This window comes from Polypterus senegalus, chromosome 1 (genome assembly GCF_016835505.1).
Source record: "Polypterus senegalus isolate Bchr_013 chromosome 1, ASM1683550v1, whole genome shotgun sequence".
In the NCBI taxonomy this organism is placed as follows: domain Eukaryota; kingdom Metazoa; phylum Chordata; class Cladistia; order Polypteriformes; family Polypteridae; genus Polypterus; species Polypterus senegalus.
Window position 1 is genome coordinate 736,930 of NC_053154.1, and position 20,758 is coordinate 757,687.

Genomic DNA, 20,758 nt, shown 5'->3' on the forward strand with positions numbered 1-20,758 from the left:
TGAAATAATCTGAGCAGACTCGCCTTCATCTGTCAGTCAGTCATTTTTAAGACGATGGCCCCTGAAGAGGGTCACATTTTTGGAGGTGCTGGAGTCTTTCCCATGCAGCATAGGGAGCCCAGGGACACGGGAGAACAGCAGCACTCCACTGCGCCACCGTGCCACCTTCATCTGTCAAATGAAATCTTTTAGGTGCGTCTGAACGAAAATGTTACCATATTTCCACTATTTTTACCTTGTTTTTCAATCAAGAAATACCGGTTTAGCCCATTTAGAGAATGATCTTTATTATTCACAGCGATGTGTTGTTAAGCAGTGGACTAAACAGAGTGGAAATGATCCGATTTGGAGATGAGAAGGGCACAACGTCGACCGGTTGAAAAGTTAATGATCGACTTCTTAACTAAATAGTTTAGATTTGTTTTGAATACAATAAAATCAAAGGTGGCTGTGTTAGATCCAATGTACCTTCGCCACGACGTTGACGGCTCTGTCACTGCGTCGCCGAAGTCCTCGACTCTGATTCTGTGCGTTACTTGCTGCTTATTTACCTGAGGACTTATGGGAATCGGAAAGAGAAAAGTTTTATAATATAAAAAAAAAACATCCACGCAATATGAAAACGACGCGCACGTCTGCCTCTCTTTTGCGACCTGCAGTCCGGCGACACTTTAAAATGTGAACGTAACGCGGTGGGCGACAAATCAAAAATCTGACCACACGTTTGAAAAGCTGCGAAAGTGCGCGCTGGTCGTGGATCTGATGCGACCTCCCCGGAGATGTCCTGCCAGTTCAATTGCATTCCGTAGGGACAGCTTGGCAATTTAAAAGACCCGCACATGCCGATTAATAATCGAAGCAAATATCAATGTGAATGGAGTCTTATTTAATTGGCCAAGGAAGCTAATAAAAGTCCTCTCTTTCTCTCTCTCTCTCTCTTTCTCTCTCTCTTTCTCCCTCTTTCTCTCTCTCCCTCTCTCTCTTTCTCTTTCTCCCTCTTTCTCTCTCTCTCTCTCCCTCTCTCTCCCTCTTTTTTTCTATCTCTCTCTCCCTCTTTTTTTCTATCTCTCTCTCCCTCTTTTTTTCTATCTCTCTCTCTCTCTCTCTATATATATATATATATTACTGTGTATGTCAAAGAAAAGAGCACAACACACATGAGAGCACCTGGGAGTGTATGAGAGTGGTAAAGGCTTTGAGGCCTTCCTCTTGTCAGAAGGTCCTCGTGATGAACGTCCCACCAGTGCAGCAGCAGCACAGCCTGGCATTTGGGGGGCTCACCCTGAGACCAGCAGGACGTCGCCTGAGCTTAGCGACCAAAACTGAGCGCCCCAGGCCGGCCATTCTTGACGTCTGACAGAAGGCAATGTGGACAATCCGGTTTGAAGGCAAATCTCTGCTGCACAGGAATGTTAAAGTGTCATTAGGGCTTACATTTATTTACAAGGAACTAATTCCCTCTTTAGTAAATGTCTTTTATATTCCAGTTTCATTAATGTGCTAGATGTTTCTTTATTGTGAGCACTTTATTGTATTCTTATGTAAGCGTTCTGTTGTCACCTATAAGGTCATTTTTCTGAAGAGCGTCCTGCTCCTTATTTTGTACAGTTCAGATATTATTTCTGCCCAATTTCCAAATTAGGCAGCACAAGTTAATGAACGGGTGAGTTCTGGCACAGATGCCACTTAATGTTTGGCACTCTGATGCAGGAGAGCCAGCTAAGTTAACAGGGCTTTGAAGGAGCGTTCATTTTTACGAGATTAAGATTCAGATTTGGCTCACTGGATGAGAAGGCCACTGTGAAGTGTATTGACACAGCAGTGCAGTCTCTAGGAACTTGACAGGCAGCAGCTCAACACCCAAGAAATGTCGTCCGTGTGAGCAGCAGACGTAAATCTGCTCCTCTGTCAAGCACGACGTCTGCTTACGCCAAGAAGTGCACAAAACTCTGGCATCGTCACGCTGCACCGGACCACTGGAAGTGAGAAACACCTCCATATCTTTGCATTTGAAGGAAATGAAAAAAACAAAAAGCCAAAACCAGTGATATGGAGGACAAGTTTGATTTCCATTCCAAATGCAAGAAGCGTACGCTGAAGGGAATAAAACATTGGATCAGCTTCAAAAAATGGAAGCAATCGATCACACAAAATACTCGACGTTGACTCGGTGTAAAGAATTTATTCAGTTTAACTTTTATTTTTCAAGTCCATACAGACTATTTTCTGAATGTTGAGCAAACCGATTATTTTAAATTGTCCTAAATTTAACAAGAATAATTCATTCTGTTTAACCTGAAATGTTTCAATCCATGCAAATCTTTTTTGTTAAATCGTGTCACATAACAAATCAAAAAAGACATTCTTTTGAAATGTATTTTGATCAGCGCCTACTATGAACACACTCCTTTGAGACATTCGTATTTTATTACTCCATGAGTGTATACCGTTGTTACAAAGAAGAGCAGGCCGTCTCCTTCAAGAGACACACACTGGAGTTGCTGCCTTTGAAGGCATCAGGCAGTAGCCATCTCACTTTGGAGGGGACAGAGCTGAACTAAAAACACGTTCACCCGCTGCACCCGCTCTGCCCCACCACAGCCTATGATGTCCCTTTGGAGGAAAGAGGACAGGACATCACATACTGGGAGGGGGGCACACTGTGTGCAGCGGGTGAACCTCTCAGTGCCTTGGCCAGCAAAAGAAGCCATCGTGTGTTTATCGGAGTCATCTTTCAATGCAACGCACTTGGATGTAATGACTTAAAAAATTCTGTCAGCCCACAACCTTGGTGAGCAATTCCAGTCCCTTGAAGACATCGCACTTGTTACACTGAACGAGGAATGGACTTCCAACAGAATGCATTTCCTCTGAATACCCTGTTATAGACATGTTATAACGATATTCTGCATCCTTTTCAGCTCTATTTAGACGATCCGTCTCCTTCGGCTGAACTTCAACTGACAAATCGCTGCTCCACAGACAGACAGACAGACAACTCCTTAGACACCTGAACACGTTTCTGAGTCAGAGCTGTAAAAGCTGCAATTCAGGACAACTCTTAATAAGATAACATAAAAGTATTCTACATTCATTTTACATTTACAGTATAAAGAAGAACAGATTGTAGCCAAACCAAAAAATGTTTGAGCTCACAAAGTTGGTGACTTAAAGTGTCACCTGATGAAACGACAAATTAGGAGCACTAAACTTGAACGTCTTTCTGACCAAAAACATTTTCTCTTAAATCCAACAGTTCTTCAAATAATTTTCCGTAAGGGTTTATAGATGTCTTGTGTTAGTCTCTGCAGTTCTCCGGTCCTATTAAACGCATGCAAGTGCTACAGCGCAACATGAATGCAAATTCTTTCCAAATTGTAAGACTGGTAGTCTGTGAACCTGGACAGACATATCTGTGAAAGCAGCAGTGCAGATGGAGTCACGTGAAAGCAATTTCCAAAGGGAAAACTTCTTACAAAGCGCATAGTAAAAGCCACTAACATTCAACCACGAGTGGGAAAATAAAATCAAGGAAGTCAATGCAAACGTCTGCCGTGTCCGGGCTGTGCAGCTGGGGGATCAGGCTAAGGATTTTTGGGCTCATCTTTTTTTTGCACACATTCAAAGGTGTCCTGCAGTTTTACTTGGATATTTCAGGTTGAGTGTATAGAACATGGCGGCACGGTGGCGCAGCAGGTAGCGCTGCTACCTCACAGTTAGGAGACCCGTCTGGGTTCGCTTCCCAGGTCCTCCCTGCGTGGAGTTTGCATGTTCTCCCCGTGTCTGTGAGGGTTTCCTCCCACAGTCTGAAGACATGCAGGTTCGGGGCATTGATGACCCTAAATTGTCCCTAGTGTGTGCTTGGTGTGTGTTTGTGCCCTGCAGTGGGCTGGCGCCCTGCCTGGGGTTTGTTTCCTGCCTTGCGCCCTGTGTTGGCTGGGATTGGCTTCAGCAGACCCCCGTGACTCTGACGTTAGGATATAGCGGGTTGGATAATGGATGGTTGGTTGTATAGAACATGGCAGAAGCTGTTGGAACCGAGGGCAAATCGTTCAGGGCCTGTCTTCCTTCAATGTCTATCTTACAGACAAAGACTGCCAAGGCTTCCTGCTGCGGTTCTCGAGTGCACAATACATACATGAGGACAACTAGAAGAAAGCACAGTAGAGTTCTTGAATAGACCAAGTACCATGTTAACCCCCACGCCACACTAGGTGTGCCCCAGTAAATGCTGACCAGGCTCCCCAGTTTGCTGTAGTGGTTTTTATTTCCATACTGGTTTTGTTTTGTAGTTTTTCTGTTTAAAGTATTCATTTTTCCCCAAAAGGCATTTAAAAGCGAGTCCAGCCCAATCAATTTTTAAGACATGTGAAAGTAGTATTTAAGACATTTCAAGGCTGAACATTCAGATCATTGGATTTTAGAGTTTTTAAGGATCCACAGAAAACCCGTCCAGTATAATCAAACTTTGAACTCATTTGATTTTTGAAATGATGATTTCCAGCTCATTTGAAAAGATGATGACAACAAAACCAAAGCACCCAGTCTAATTTGTGGCTCTGGTGAAGTAAATATTTTGGAGTCAGTTACTATAAGTGTTCTCATTATAGTTAGGGTTTTATTTAAAGATATCGTGACCTAATAAGAATAGAGCCTGAAACGCTACAAGAGGATGGCACTGTAGGTGCTGTGGTCTGCCAGCCAGCGAGTGAGAAAGACGGGGTTCTTTGACAAGGTGCTGAAAAGGTTCACCCAAGTAGATCAGATCTCTTCTGATGGTGATGTCCATACTCTGTGTAAGAACATTAAATCTTACACACAAGTAATTAGCTCTGATTCTCACCGATGCACAACTCCTTCATAGACACCTCCTCTGACACCTGCAAGATCCTGGTGGTCTTCTCTTTCACAGCTCCTCCATTGTGCCTGATGACTCCCAGCAATTTGGTGGAGTGCTTGTCGAACTGCGCCAAGACAGCATTGATCTGGGAAATCAAAACATACAGAAAAAAGGTGGAGAAACTACGATTAATGACCTAGAGGTCTTCTCAAACCGCTCCACGTTTAGCTTTTATGAATGTCCAATTATTTTTAAGTAGTATATCAACATAAGACTGACTCCTGACATTTTTTCAAAGACCAGCATCAGATAAGGGCAGGAAATGCCATTGATTGTTTGTGACAGTAAAACAAATCTATAATTGCAGGCTGTGCATGGATGGATGGACGTATGTTGCATTTTTTGCAAGACGTTACAATACTTAGAAACTAGAAACTCAAACCTGAATTACCAGCACAGTCCAACTAAATTCTTTTAGTCAGTCCTTTATATTGTCCTTAACCCGGAAGTGCTTCTGTTCTTCCACCCACGTGATTTGTCAGCACTTCTGGGTCAGCTGGAGAATTCAGGTTTTCAATCAGCCCGCTAGGTGAGAATTTGTTTCCCAACCAACTTCCCACAGCATCCCCTGGTGGCACCCACAGTACCTAGCAGAGCTGTGCTGCCGCACTCCAAGTCCCATAGTGCCCTGCGGGCATCCGGGGCACTGCTGCAGTCCAGGGAAGCTGTCATCTATTGTCCTGGGGAACGCAGTGTCCTTGATAAGATGCCTTCCCCCATCCTTCCATTACGGGGGCGTCCCCAGCCAGGATAAACTTATAGTATACATTTTTACTTCTAGTTTCTCCAGTATGTCAGACAGCATTCTTGAGTCCAGGCTCAGTTGAGATTGGCTCCTCACATGTTATGGATTTCCCATCTGTAGTTGACATTCGGTGTCATCGGAGAATAAGGGGATTGGAAACCTTTTGGCTGACTGCTGTGAGGAAGAGCGGCTAGGCAGTCCTGTGCCATCTGTAGGTGCAGATCCAGAGGAGGAGTCCTCATTGTCCACTCCAACTGAAGGGCTGCTACTCATTGGGGAAACAACTGGCTACAAGACAACAGTTGTGGAATTAGGGTCTAACTGGGCAACTTTGATAACTGTAAGATCCACTTGTAGAGGTCAGATTCACAAATATGTTCCCAAAATCAGTGTCCTTGGACTGCAGCCTCATGTATTCTCCCAATCCCCATTCATTCTTGACCTCCTCAATGAGCTCTTCCACTGAGTTGGGAATCCCATTGTGTAACTCCATTCATTCACGATGACAAGCAATCAAACTGGTTCAATATCTGCCATGGTGCCCTGAGAGATAGAGAGAGCGAGACAAAGGTAAAGAGTAGAAAGAGAATGACAGGGAGAGGAAGAGAGAGAGAGAAGAGAAGATGGGGAAAGAGAGACAGAGAGGGAGTGATAGATAGAGAGAGGAGATGGTGAGCAAGAGGCTAGGACAATGTCTGCTCAGCTAGACTAATGTTCATCGTGCTGGACAGCAGGGGGACAGTACTGATTATTTTTTAAAGTAACTCTCATACTTCTGACTCAATAGCTACTTTTTAACATCCATCCATCCATCCATCCAACCCGCTATATCCTAACTACAGGGTCACGGGGGTCTGCTGGAGCAAATCACAGCCAACACAGGGCGCAAGGCAGGAAACAAACCCCGGGCAGGGCGCCAGCCCACCGCAGGTCTTTTTAACATTAATTTCAAAAACAGCATCCCATCAGAGAAATAAAGCTATATACAGATATAAAACATGATGCAATATTTCACTGTCCTTCTTATAAACCTTTAACTCAGACATTCTACAATCAGTCTGAGTTTGGTGATAATACAACATGTCTAAAGAATTCAAATGCGTCGTTTCCACCATTTGATAAAGTTTTGAGCTCCTCTCTCCACAAAAATAAGACTCAGGCTTGTCTATGACGTCTGAAACTGCTCCAGAACGACTGACTTTGTGGACTCAGAATTGTCTGAAGCCTGTTTTCACAGCAGCCATTTTGACTGGTCAGAGGTGCGACCATATAGAATAATTAAGATGTATTCTTGTAATTTCTTCCAGTTTTTGAATTGAAGCACATTTAATGCTTTAGCAATATTATTCAACTGATATTCATGCCAATAAAACATACAGAATCGAAAAAAGAAAATTCAGTCAGAGTGAGAGAGAGCAAGAGAAACATGGAAAGAGGGAGTGAGAGGGAGATGAGTGAAGGAGACAACTCCAGATAGAGAATATTGTTCATCCTGTTTAGTCTGAATATGTGCGACTAGTCAAAATGGCTGTTGTGAAAAGAGTCTCAGTGTACTGAAGGATAAAGTGTTCAGTTCTTACACTGCTCCCAGTGTCAAGTTGTATCTTTCCCAATTCGTCCTCGATGAAGCAGCTCTACACGCATCAGATGACGACCTCAATCGGAGAGCTTTAGTCTCTGGAGTTGAGAGAAAGTTGTTTATATTAATTTGGGTGTAGGAATAACCTGCGTGAATGATTTCAATTGTGCTGTTATACTTTAAGTCTGTCAAGCACTCATTCTCTGAACTCTGATCTTAAACATGTATGTACCTTTTAAAAGTAATCAGTCGCATCGCCCCAACTGTGTAGTCAGCCAATGGGTGCGGATCTGTCAGTTCGTTTGAGTCATTTGAGTCGACCCTTTGTAGGACGTGTTTTCAGTTCATAGGCCCTGTAATGTTCGCTGTACCAAACATGCAGCTACTGTACCTAGCAATGAAAACCGGCTTATCCTCGACAACAATCATGTGAATGATCTCAGTAAATTCAGGCATTCCTGCCAACGAGCCACGTGTAAGGATCATTCCATTCCTGTAGTTTAGGTAGGCCATTGTATGCCAGGCTGACACCATCCAAGTCCGGGTGCCTCTGCTTGACAGTAAATACAATGTCCTCTTTCAGAACATCAATGGGAAGAGTTTGCTACCTGCAGGAGAGATTTAGGTGGGCTGCACATATAAAGCTGATGTGTCTTTCTGCACACTTCTGAAGCAGGTTGTATGGCACACAACTGTTTTGAAGAAGCTGTGCTTTGCTTTGAAGCGCATGGTCCATACTGCTACTATGTGCTTTGTTCAATGTGGCCAAAGTAAAATATTTTTTGAAAATGAATCTAGTCAGACAGAGAGCTATCTCAACAAGAACTATTCTGTCAAATAAATCATAGACAATGTCTGGAGGAAAGCCAGTGGTGACACTGAAATGTTGAAGTTTTTCTGACAGAACACATTTACTGTGAACCTTATTAATTCTCAGAGAGAAATCTAAAGCTTCAGTTTCATTTTCCTATAAACGTGGTTTACCTGCAGTGCAAAATCTGCAAACATACCTGCCAGAAAAACTCTACGTAACCAGCCATACTGTGTGCTCCAAGGCTGTGGGCAACAACACAATCCCAGGCTGCCCTACTGTTATGAGATCCCTGACTGAAGGCTGTAATGTTTTATCATAATCACACTCCTTGACATCAGTGCTATTTATCAGTGCAGCCAAATGGACAACAGGGAGTGATGAGCAGGGGCCAGATTGCCTAAAATCCGATACAAGGAACAGATTTTGTGTTTTGTACCAAGGGATTGCATGTTTCAAAACCGTCAACATGCAAAATTAAAGAAATTGCACAGAAGAGTGAATCGACAGAAGAGTATTTTCTTTAAAGAGAAGTCCATCCGAAAAGGATTGGTATACCCGTGTATCGCTATCCACTGGTCTTTCAAATTTACAGCCTTATTTTGTGAAATTTCACTGTTCAGAAGTTCCTGTAGAGATTTTAGTAAAGGCACATACTGAGAAGACTTTCTGTTTTTTTGGTCTAGCTCATATTCTACTCGTTCCAAAGCACTGAACTTTTTTCTATTGTATATTTTTCATTTCCAAGCAGTTGACAGAGGATCAGGGTTTCCTACTGCAGCTTGAGTGGAATTTGAAGTGCGATCAACTTGGCAATTGTGATCTTGTAATAAGTGAATTATATTCTTTTTGGTGACCGGCACAAAGGCAGTGCCAATTAAATACTGCATCTCTTCAAGGCGTTCATTCACAGCTGCACTTGGCACCAGAAAAGCATTTTATAATTGAAGTAACGCTGAGGCTAATTTTAGTTTGATACGTTTTGTCAAATCCCTCATCAAGTTCTTCAGACTGTAAATCATCATCTAACTGCTCAGCAGTGTGTCTTTGTGTGATTCTACAACATGAGGACTATCAACAGGTCCATCAACAATTTCAGGCTTTAAATCATTAATTGTTTGGGGGGTCGGGGGGGTATGTTGTGCCCATATGTGAGTATAAAAGTCCCATAAAGATTTGTTTTGTATGTGCAACCAGCAAACATATAACTGACAGATTTATGATTTTTCAAATGTTTTCCAATGTGATGAAAATAGTCCACCTAAGAAGCAGGAAGTAGGCCGTTGCAAACGTGGCACCTGAATGATGAGAAGTTATCTTTCTGGGAGGATCGTTGAGCAGGATGGTCAGTAGAGCTTTCCAAGTCTTGCATGTGCGTGGGCACTTCTCATAAATGCATGGGTAAGCATGGCTGTGCCCATAATGTCGATGATTAAGATTATAATGTTTCACAATTTCAGATCTTCTTGAATATGAGTTGTCCCATTCTTTACATTTCTAAAATCTTGGATAACTGAGGAAACATGAGACACGAGATACGAGATATACCTGTAGAGTAGTTTACTGATTAGACCACACTTTACGTTTTCAAGTTACATTAAGTTTACTTTGTAGACCAGCTAGATAATTGCCAAGCTCGCTCTTTCAGAATCAATTAGTTTTTTATATATTTGTTCCCCAGCCCAATTAGGACTTTTGCCTGTTTGTCACAAATGAACTTGTGCTATTGTAAACAGAAATTACCACAATGACATTGATAGGAGCTTCAAACAGGTTTTACAGCAAGAACAATAGATTGGCATCTGCTTCACTAAAGCTGAAGGAAAACATTGTTTAGTTTTTAATTGGCTATCAAAGTGTGTCAGTTAATAACGCAATTTAGAAGAGCCAACATTAAACAAAACTGACTGCACTTAGTCCTGTATTTTATTTTATGACTTGAGGCTGCTGGTACATTTTTGGTTCTTCCGCATGTAATTGCTGTCACAATGCAGTAAACTAATATTGCCAGTGTGACAAGAGTGCCATACCAGCGCCTGACACACACCGGAGGCTCACTTATACTTAGCTTCCTCGTTCCCACAGAAACCACACAGTCGCACAAACACAATGCTTGTCTTCTTCACTCTCTATCTTCGTCCTCCTCCTCGTCCCGATTCTGGCTCCCGGAGTGGTGGCTGCTGGCCCTTTTATAGCCCTCCCGGAATTGCTCCAGGTGCTTGATGATTTATTTCTGGCAGCACTTCCAGGTCTGGTGGAAGAACTGCCCACAGGGCAGCACCAAACTCCAAATCCCATGGAGCCCAGTGGGAGTCCGAGGCACCGTTTCAACCCAGGGAGGGGTGCCATCTAGCGTCACGGGGTAACACTCTGGCCATGCCAACTCCTCTTGTCTTCCCAAGCGTGGAGAAGTCCCTGCTAGAATTGCCTAGGCCAGGGGTGGCAAACTCAAGTCCTGGAGGGCCACAGTGGCTGCAGGTTTTCATTCTAACCATCTTCTTCATTATTTTTTTTCTGCAAATTAACTTCTTTTGCCTTAATTTTAATTAACTTGACTCAGGCCCCTTAGTTGTTTCTTTTTCTTTAATTAGCTCCCAAACAATAATGAGACACAAAACAAGGTGCCACATGACCAGCTCACCCATGCCCATCACACAATATCTGAAAATATAGAAAGGTGAAGGTCTCAGTAAGGCTGATCTCTCAGGTCCACAAAACATTTTGACAGTTCTTAGAAAAAACAGAAAATCAACAGTTCTGGAAATGTATATTCCCCCCCAAACCGCTTCTTCTTCAAATATGGCTTTTAAAAAAACAAATGCGGTAATTAAATGTAAAGTACGAAAATTCTTTTCTTTTTAAAATTTTTTTTGTTTTTCAACTTTAAAAATTGCCCGGGTGGTAAATTTCAGGTTTTTTTTAAAATTTGCTTTTCCCCCCCTTTTTTTTTTTTTTTTTTTTAAGGGGGGGGGGTGCAAAAACATTTAGGGGGTCTTTTTAGTGCATTTGTTTTTTTTTTATTTTTCACCTCGACTTTAAAAAGGGCCCGGGGCTTGGGGCAAAAAATTTTTTTGGGGTTTTTAAAAAAACCCTAAAATTTTTTGGGCCCAAAATTTTTTTTCCGGCTCCTTTTGAAAGGGCCTTTTGGGAAATTCTTTTCTGGTTGGGTTCTTTTTCTTTGAAAATTCCCAAAGTTTTTTTGGTTTAAAAACGGCATCTGGAAAACCCCGGCTTGCTTTTTAGATTAGGCCTTTAAATTTAAACCTCGGATTTCCAAAATTTTTAAAAATTGGTTTATTTCAAAAGGGGGTTAAAAGTTAAATAAAAATTAGGGAAAGGGGCCTTTAAAAAAAATGCATGGACCCAAAAAAGGGGGCCTTTTTAAAGAAAAAGGCTCAGGGGTTTTGGGGTTTTAAAAACCCTTTTCAAAACCCCCCAAAAAACAAAAGAAAACCCCGGTTTTCCCCAAAAAAGGGGTGAAAAAAAAAATTAAAAAAAAACCAAAGGGCAAAAATAAAGAAATGGTTTCCCCAAACAAAGGCCGCTTTTTATTTTTTTAAAAGTAACTTTTTTAGAAATCCATGGAACAACATCAATTAAAAAAAAGGGAAAAAAACGTTTGCCCCCGGGGGTTTTGGGGGGGGGAAAAAAAAAAGGCCCAAAAAAAAAAACCCCCTAAAAAGGCCCCTTAAAATTTTTTTTCCCCCCCCGGGGCCCCCATTTCTAAAAAAGGCCCAAAATTTTCTTCCCCTTTTTTTTTCCAGGGAAAAATTTCCCCCAATTTTTGGGTAGAAGTTTTTTAAAACTTATTTGGGTTTTTTGAGAAATCTTAAAAATGAGCCTAAAAAAATTTTTTTTTAAAGGGGGTCTTTTGTAAAAAGGCGTTCGATGGGGTTTCCTTTTTAAATTTTAAAACCCCGATTTAAAAAGGATGTGCCTAAAAAAAAGGGTTAAAAAAAACTTTTTTTTAACTTTTTCTCTTGGGTAATAAAAAAAAATGGGCCAAAAGGTTTTTACCAAAGATTAGCTTTAAATAATTTACTTATAGTTGCCCCCCAGTTGCAACTTTTGGGTAAAAATTTTAAGGTTCCCCCCGACTCCTGGGGTTTTGCCCGGGGCGTTTGGGGGAGGCCACCATTCCCCGGCTGGGGAAAAAAAAGTTTTTGGAGAGAGAAGCCCGGTAACCAAAATTAAAAAATTTTCCCTAAAAAATTTAAAAGTTTTTTGAAAGGGAAAATTAAAGGGGTTTTTTTTAAAAACATTTTTTAAAAGTTGAAATTACCCCGCAACCCTTTAAAAAAAGAGCAGGGGGAAAAAGAAAAAAGTTAAAAATGCTAACTGGCTTGGATTTCCCCAAAACCCGGGGGTTAAAAAACCAAAGGGCCCCCCCTTTTTGGGTTTTTGGGGGCAAACAAAAGGAAACTTGGGTTTGGGAAAGTGCGGGAGTGTGGGGTTTTGAGGGGGGTGTTTGGGGGGAGCCCCAGGAAAAAAAAAAAGTTAAATAAGGGTTTTTTTTATGGGGAGGGGATTGGGGTTGGTTTAAAAAATTTGGGGAAATTTTTGGGGTGATCCTTTTGCCCTCTGGGGCCCCGGGGCTGGTCCGGCCTTTTTTGCTAACCTCAACTTCCCTCTTTGGGACTTTTTTTAATTCTTTGTTTCTTCTTATTTATTTTTTTTTTTGTGTTCCAATTGGGGGGGGCCTTTTTTTTATTGGGGGGAATCAATTTCCCTTTTCCCCAAAAAAAACCCTTTTAAAATTTCAAAAAACCCCGAAATAAATGAGAAATTTTTTGAACTGGCGCATTGGGTTTTTTTTGGAAATGGGGAAAAAAAACCCCAAACCCCGTCCCTTTCTTGGTTTTTTTAAATCATCCCACCAGGAAACCCCTTTTGAGGCAGTTCTTTACTATCCCAAAAATTAAAAATCAATGTTAGATTAACTTTTTTAAGTTGATATTTAGGGATTTTTTAAACCCAAACTTTAATTACAATTTGGGGGGTTTTTGTCTTTTGGTCGGGGCTGGGGGTTCTTGTGTGGTTGGGAAACCTGCCCTTTTTCTTTTTCTGAGCCCCGCGGTTGGCCCCTTTTTAAAAGGGGGCCCCTTTTTTTTGCTTAACTTCTGGGAGAGCTTCCCGGGCACCCTGGCTTGATGCGAATTCCCCCTTTTTTGGGTTAACCGGCCGCTTTCACTGGTCCACTTGGGGTTTTTTAAAAAAAGGGTTTTAAAATTAGCCCCTTGGGGAAAAACTCAGGGCCCGGTTTCAAAAGGGAGGCCGAAAAATTTTTTTTTTTAAAGAGCCAAACCCCTAAAAAAAATTTTTTTCCCTTTTTTTACCCATTTTTTTTACAAGGGGGGGAAATTTCCCCGATTTTAACACCTTTCCCCCGCCTGTTTTTCCAAAACAATCCCCCCCACCCGGCCCTTTGTGAGGCTATTTCCTACTTAATTCACTTTTTTTTTGGGAAAATCTGTCGACCTTAAACCCCCCTTTGGCTAAAAAATAAAAATTCTACCCCCTTAATAAAGATAACCCGCATAAATTACAACTGGAAAAGAAAAAAAGCCTTAAACCCCTTTTAAATCCTTTTTATGCCCTAAAAAAATTTTGCAATGATCCTTTTCCTGGGAAAATGGCCCCCTCTTAAACCAGGCCCTTTTTTTAATTTTTTTTAAGTTTTCCCCAAAAGGGTTACCCCCCCGGGGGGCATTTTTATTTAATCCCCAAAATTTTATTTTAATTTTGGGCCCCCCCAAAAACCCCCTTCGGGGGGAAAATTTTTTTTCCCCGTGGGTTTGTTGAAGCGGGGGCACCCGGGGGCCCCCAGCCCCAAAAACCTCGGTTCTCCCAAAATAAATTTGGGATTCACAAAATCCCAGTGGGGAAAAAGAGGGGTCCAAACATAAGCCCTTTTTTTAAATTTTTTTTTAAAAACCCCCATTAAAAACCCCTGAAAAAAATTCCCCCAATAATTTTTTAAACCCGCTTTCCTTTTACTTGGGGCCCCCTTTCTCTAAGGTTTTCCCCCTTTTTAGGGGGGGTTTTCTCCTGGACCTTTTTTTATAAAAACTTTTTGGGGGCCCCGGAAAAGAAAAAGTATTGGGGGTAATTTAAACCCCAAAACCCCCATTCATTTTTTATAAAAAAAGTTCTTTTCTTCCCTTTTTGGGGCCCAAAAACCCAAACCGGGGGGGCCAGGAAAATTTTTCCATTTTCATCATTTCTAAATTGGGGGGCGAGGTCCCCAGCCCCCAAGAGGGGATTTTTGGAAATTAACACTAAAAAATGGTTTCCCTATCGAAGGTGCGGTCACCAGGGGAAAACAACTCCCAGTTTTCAATCCCTTGGTCCTTTATTTTCTGGCTAAAAACCCTTTCAAAGCCTTGTAAAGGGTTGCCCGGAGTTTTGGGGCCCCCTGGCCCCAAGTTGTTTTCTTCGTTTTTTTTTTTTTTTTGTCATTTTCCAAATTTTTGGAAATCTTTCAGTAAAATTAAAAAAGTATTTAAATTCAAACCCTCATTAAAAAAAGGGTCATTTTGAAAGGGCAAAAAAAATGGTTTTTTAAAAACCCCAAGAAAATTTAATGTCTAATAAAAACATTGGAAATTAAATTTTATTTCCCCCCCTTCCCCGCCGACCCAATTTGTGTTTGGGAAAAACAAATTTAAAAAAAGGGGGTTTCTAAAGGGCAAAGGGGTAAAAACTCTTTGGGGTCAAAACCCGGCAAGGGGGGAAAACCGCCTCTTAAAATCAAAACCCCCCCCCTTTATTTCCCCCTTAAACTACAGGGTCGGGGTTCAAGCTCCCAGCCCCTGGGCAACCCAAAAACCCCAATTTCCCCCCAAGGTCTTTAGATTCTTACAAATGATTATTTTTAAAATTTTTCTAAATTCAAAAACCGGCAGGGGGCCTTTTTTTAAAAAGCCCAAAAACCAAATGCATTAAAATTTATTTCTTTTTTGCCTTTCCCCTTTTTCACTTACCCTAGAGCATTCCCTGCCCCTTGCTTCCAATCAATTTAAGGCCTTCCATGCCCTTCAAAGGGAATGTTTTAAATTTTGGGACGAGGGGGGGCCTTTTTGGGCCCCCCAAATTTTTTCTAGCCGGGTTTTTTTTTCTTTCCCCCCGGCCTAAAAATTTTTTAAAATTAAAAATCAATTTTTTTTTATTTCATTTTTTAAAACATTTAACATTTTTTTTAAAATGTTATTAAAAAATGTTTTATTGTTTTTTAATTTTTAGGTTTTGATTAAACTTTTTTTGGCACATTTAGCAATTTTTTAAATTTTTTGTTTTAAAAAAAAGGGGGTAGGAAAGTCCCTTTACGTTCCCCGGACAATTTCGGTTAATTTTAAGGGCAGGAAAAATCTTTTGGTGGATTTTAAAAATTTTTCCCCAAAAAGTCCCTTCTAGAGCCCCATTAAAATCTTGTCTTACAACTTCATGGGCTCTATTTTTAATTTTTCTTAAATTTTGGGTCTAACCTTCTTTAAAAAACCCCGGCCCCAACCTTTGGGTTTTTTTTCCTTTTTTTTTTTTTAAACCCCCAACACCCCCAAAGCCACGTTGAAAGTGGGGCTATCCTACTTGAAAAACAACTGGTTCCCATCCCTTTAAAAACTTTCCCAAAACCTGGGGGAATAAAAAACCCGCAAATGGGCAAACCCTTTTTACCCGATTTCCGCAGAAAGGGGGGAAAAAATTTTTTCAAAGGGGTATCTTCCCTAAAAAATGGGGAAAAACCGGGGCCCCGGGGGGCGAGAAGGGGGGTTTTTCCATCGGGGGGGGGCCCACCTAAAAACCTAATCAATCATTTAAATTTTTCAGGGGGCCCAATGTTGTCCCCCAAATTAACAAAAACCCCCAAAAAGAAGTCTTTTAAAAAAAACTTCAAATCTAAATTAAAAAAAAAATCAAAAAAAAAAATTAAAAACCCTTTTTTTATTGCCTTATCAATAATTAGAAAGGGAAAAATAAAATTAGGCAAAAGGCCTTGCCCCAAAATCACCCGTTATTGCCTCCGCTGCGGGGTTTAAACCCTTCTTTTGTTTTCCCCTCTTTTTAATTTTTTTTTAGGGGTTTTTGGGGGGGAAAAATTTTCCCCCTTTTTTCCCTTTTTTTTTTCCCTTTTTTTTAAATTTCCCCCTTTTTAAAATTTTTTTTTTTAAATCAAACCTTTTAAAAACCTTATTTTTTTTCCCACTTTCCCCTTTAACTCTTTTTTTAAAGTCCCCGGGTTTTTACTTTCCCTAAACCCCCCCTGAACGCCGGCTTCCCGGCTTCCCGGTTGAGTCCTTTACCGGGGTTTCAAAACCCTTGGGCCCCAAAGTGGTTTTAAAGGTTTTTAAATCCCCGTGAGTTTAATTAATTTTTCTTTAAATTGTTATTTTTTTACGAACTTTGGGGGGTTTTTTAAAAACTTTATCTTATTTATTAAAAATTTCCCCCCAAAAATTTTTTTTTTATTTTCCCACCCATTTGGGGTTTAAAACCTTAAAATTTTTTTCTGGTTTTTTAAAACTTTTGGGGGAATTTAAAATTCCATTCCCTTTCCCCAAAAATGTGTTTTTTTTTTTTTAAAAAATTTTTAAAAATTTTGCAAAAAAAAATTTTTTTTTCCCCAAACTTTTAAAGTTGGTTTTTGTTCCTTTAATTTTTTAAAAAAAGAACCCCACCAACCCCCCCACCCTTTAAAAGGCATTCCCTTTTTTGAGTTTCAATTAACCCTTTTTAAAAAGTTTTAAACCTTTTTTCCCTTTTTTTTTTAAAAAAACTTAACCCCCCTTTTTTTTTCCCCCAAAAAAAAAGGGAAAAAATTTTTTTAAACAATAAAAATTTTTCCTTTTTTTTGGGGTTTTTTCCCTTTTTTCTCCCAAAATTCCCCCAAATTTTAAAAAAAATTTTTCTTTGGCCCCACAAATTTTTAACCCCCTGCCCGGGTTTTATTTCCCCCCTTAATTAAAAACCCACCCCAGGGTTTGGTTTTCCATTTTTAAAAATTCGGGCCCTTGTTCTTTTGGGTATTTTTAAAAAAAAAACCCCCATAATTTGAAAACCCCTTTTGGGGAAAATTTCTTTTTTTGGGGGGCCCCAAAAATTTTTTTATTTTAATCCCTCCCAAGGGGCCAAAAAAAAATTTTTTAAAATTTTTTTTTAAATTTTTTTTTTTCCCGGCTTCCCTCCAAAAAACCCCCTTTTCCCTTAAAATGAGATTTTTATATTCCCCAAAGCCCCTTTAAATATATTTTTAAATTTTAAAATTTTTTTTTTTAAATCCTTTTTTTGCTTTTGGAAATCTTCTTATTTTAAACCAAACAAATTTTTTTGTTGGGCCCAAAAGGGCCCGGGGGGGGAAGTTCTTTTCATTTGCCAAACCAAAACCTTAACACCCCTTTTTAAAGATTAAAATTTCCCCGACCCCCAAAAGCAAAGGTTTTTTAATAGGGGAAACCCTGAAAAATATTTAAAAATCTCCTACCCTTTTTTTTTTTTTTTTTTTATTTTCTTCCCAAAACAAACATAAAAAGAAAGGTCCCTTTCCCCAAAAAATAAAAAAGGAAAAAATTTTGGTTAAAAAAATTTTCCCTTTTTTTCCCCCCCCCAAATTTTTTTTTTTTTTCTATTTCAAATTTAAGTTATTAATAATTTTTTTAAAAGGGGCCCAAAAAAAGAAACGGAATTTTTAAAAAAAAAAAAAACCCCAAAACCCGGGGCGTTGAAAAAAAAGGGGGAAAAAATTTTAAAAAGGAGCTTTTTTACTACAACCCTGGTCCAAAAGGGCTTTTGGGTTTTTTTTAAAAAAAGCCGGAAAATTTTAAAAAATTTAAAACTTTTTTTTTTTAAAAAATTTAAAATTCCCAAAATTTTCCTTAAAACAAAAAATAAAATTTTTAAATTTTCCCTTTTAAAAAAAAAAGGGGTTTTTTTAAAAATTTTTTTTTTTTAAAAAAAGTGGAAAACAGACCCCCGGGGGGCCTCTAACCCCCTTTTTTTTTCCTTTTTTTTTTTTTAAATTTTTTTTTAAAAATTTTTTCCATTTAAAAATTTTTTTTCCCTTTTTTTTATTTCTTAAACAATTTTTTAAATTTTTCCCCTTTTTTTCGGGTTTTCTATTTTAATTTAAAATTTTTTTTGTTTTTTTAAGGAAAAATGGGTTTTTCCCCCCTTTAAAAAAAAATTTTAAAAAGAAAAAGGTTTTCCCCAAAAAATTTTTTTTTTCCCATTTTTAAAATTTGGTAAAACCCCCAACAAATTTAAACCCCTTCCGGTCTCCTCTAATCGAGACTCTTTGTTTCAGGTCAATTATTCCATTTTATTTATTTTCCATTTACAGTTTCTCATCGGTGTCAGTGTATCAACGATATTGGTAACATTTAACTAAATTCTTTCACATTTTTTGCTTCTTTCTTATTACTCCAGTTGCTTGTTTGAAAAACTCTGACAGATTGATTTGGCAGGATCTTTCCCTAACCTTCACCTTTTCTCATATTATGCTGGTGTTATTTCATATTTTATTTTGATAGAGGAAGTCTTCTTAATTATGTCTGCCTATTGTTTCACATGGGATAGAAGTTGGGCTTGCTGGTCTGTAATTACTGAGATCTATTCTGTGAAGATAACCAAAGATGTACTGTATGGTGAAAAAGGAACAGAAAGCAATAATAACAAAAGAAAATTGAAATGTTAGAGGATTGTGTGAATTACTGCCTGTTTGGTTCCAGAAGATTTTCATGTCCATCCAGAAGGATCAAACAATAAAAGACAAAGAAATGCAGCTGCACCTATAGAGGTGTGCTATAGGCATTGCCTGTTTTGGGCCTTGGCACTTCAAAATGTTAACTGCATGGCTTAAATAATGTAAAGGTTACTGTAGCTGCGTTTTCCCAAAATTACCAAAGTTCAGCAGCTTCAACTCAAAAAATGGGATTCAACAAAGCCTGACGAGCAGAAATGATTCTACAGACAAAATATCTTCGTTTTTTAAAGTTTAGTTAAGTTTTAAAGTAAAAGAGTTCAATCAATCAATCAATCAATCACATTTATTTATATAGCACATATTCATACAAAAAAGTGTAGCTCAATGTGCCTTACAAAATGAATAGAAAAATAGAAGACACAATAAAAAATAAACATAAGTCAACATTAATTAACATAGAATAAGAGTAAGGTCCGATGGCCAGGGTGGACAGAAAAACAAAAAACTCCAAAGGCTGGAGAAAAAAAATAAAATCTGCAGGGGTTCCAGACCGCGAGACCACCCAGTCCCCTCTGGGCAAAACAAAAAATAAAGAAAATTAAAATAGCAAAAAGGGAAAAATTAATGTTAACAAAAGTTCTAAGCTTAAATTTGTTACATCTCAAATCGTTACCATTTACTTAACATTTCTGAACCATTTCTTAACGGTCAGAAAACTGTATGCTTATCCCATTTCTAAACTTAAAATGGGTCTTTCAAGTCCCTCTTTACTGGGACCAGTTCTAAACAACAACTGAGCATATTATCACATTGTTACCCGGTTACCGTAAGAAGGTTCTATCTCTTGGTAACTTATAGGGAGAAAAGACTATACCATAAGTTATGACTATGAAAGACATTTATTTTCTATTCAAATTAAGCAAACATTAATATAAGTTTAACTCAGAAGATTGGCTCTTACATATACAAAAATACAAACTTCACTTATTTCTTTATACTTTTGGAAAGACTTTCTGTGATACAATCACTGTTTCTTTTTTACCAGATGGCAATGTGAGCTCTTTGGTCCAGAGGTTCTGCACCGACTCAAATACGTGCTATGAATCCTTCTCCTTCAACAATGGATATGAGAGCTTCAGGCGGGCCTCTGAGTGCTGCAGCTCTGATTTGTGCAACACTGGGACCCCTGCAGGTGAGAGCGGAGACATCAAATCAGATGAGAAGACAGACTATCTATCTATCTATCTATCTATCTATCTATCTATCTATCTATCTATCTATCTATCTATCTATCTATCTATCTATCTATCTATTCTATCTATCTATCTATCTATCTATCTATCTATCTTATCTTTTTCTGATCCCCTCCATGTATTGTTTCCCTGTTTTCTGATGTCAGGCTCTTTTCAGGTGATCACGTCTTGATGTTGTGACGACTTTTATTTTCGTAACTTCACTTTCATATTCATGCTATTTATGAAATGTTGAATGTCTTGCTGTTATGACATTTACTCTTAATTCAAGATGACTGTTACATTTATCTTTTAAAGATGCTTTCCTGCTTCTCAGTAAAAATTCTTTAATTAAAATAATTTTAAAAAAGAAAGAAAACCTCAGCTGGCTTCCTGCTTTATTCTGTTTCTTCATGAGAGCCGATGCCAGCAACAACATTTCCAAGATGGAACCCCATTTCTGGCTGGATGCCACTGAGAGTCCACTGTCACTGTCACTGTCACTGTCACATACATGCACTTCTAGAGTCATCTGAAAATGAACAGCCTGTCTGCTTTTGAATTGTGGGAATAAATTTGAGTTCAAATGAATTGAACTTTCAACTATCAGGGGAATATGATATCAAGGGTCTGTATTTGATTAAAAAAAATGTAAAATATCAGAACTCATTTCAACACGGTTGATTCAGCTATGGAACGTATTTCAGATTTGCAGGTTGGCTTTTACTCTAAAACTCAAGTGAGTGACTGTACGCTGAGGAAAATAAGTAAGCAAGTAAGTAAAAATGTATTTAT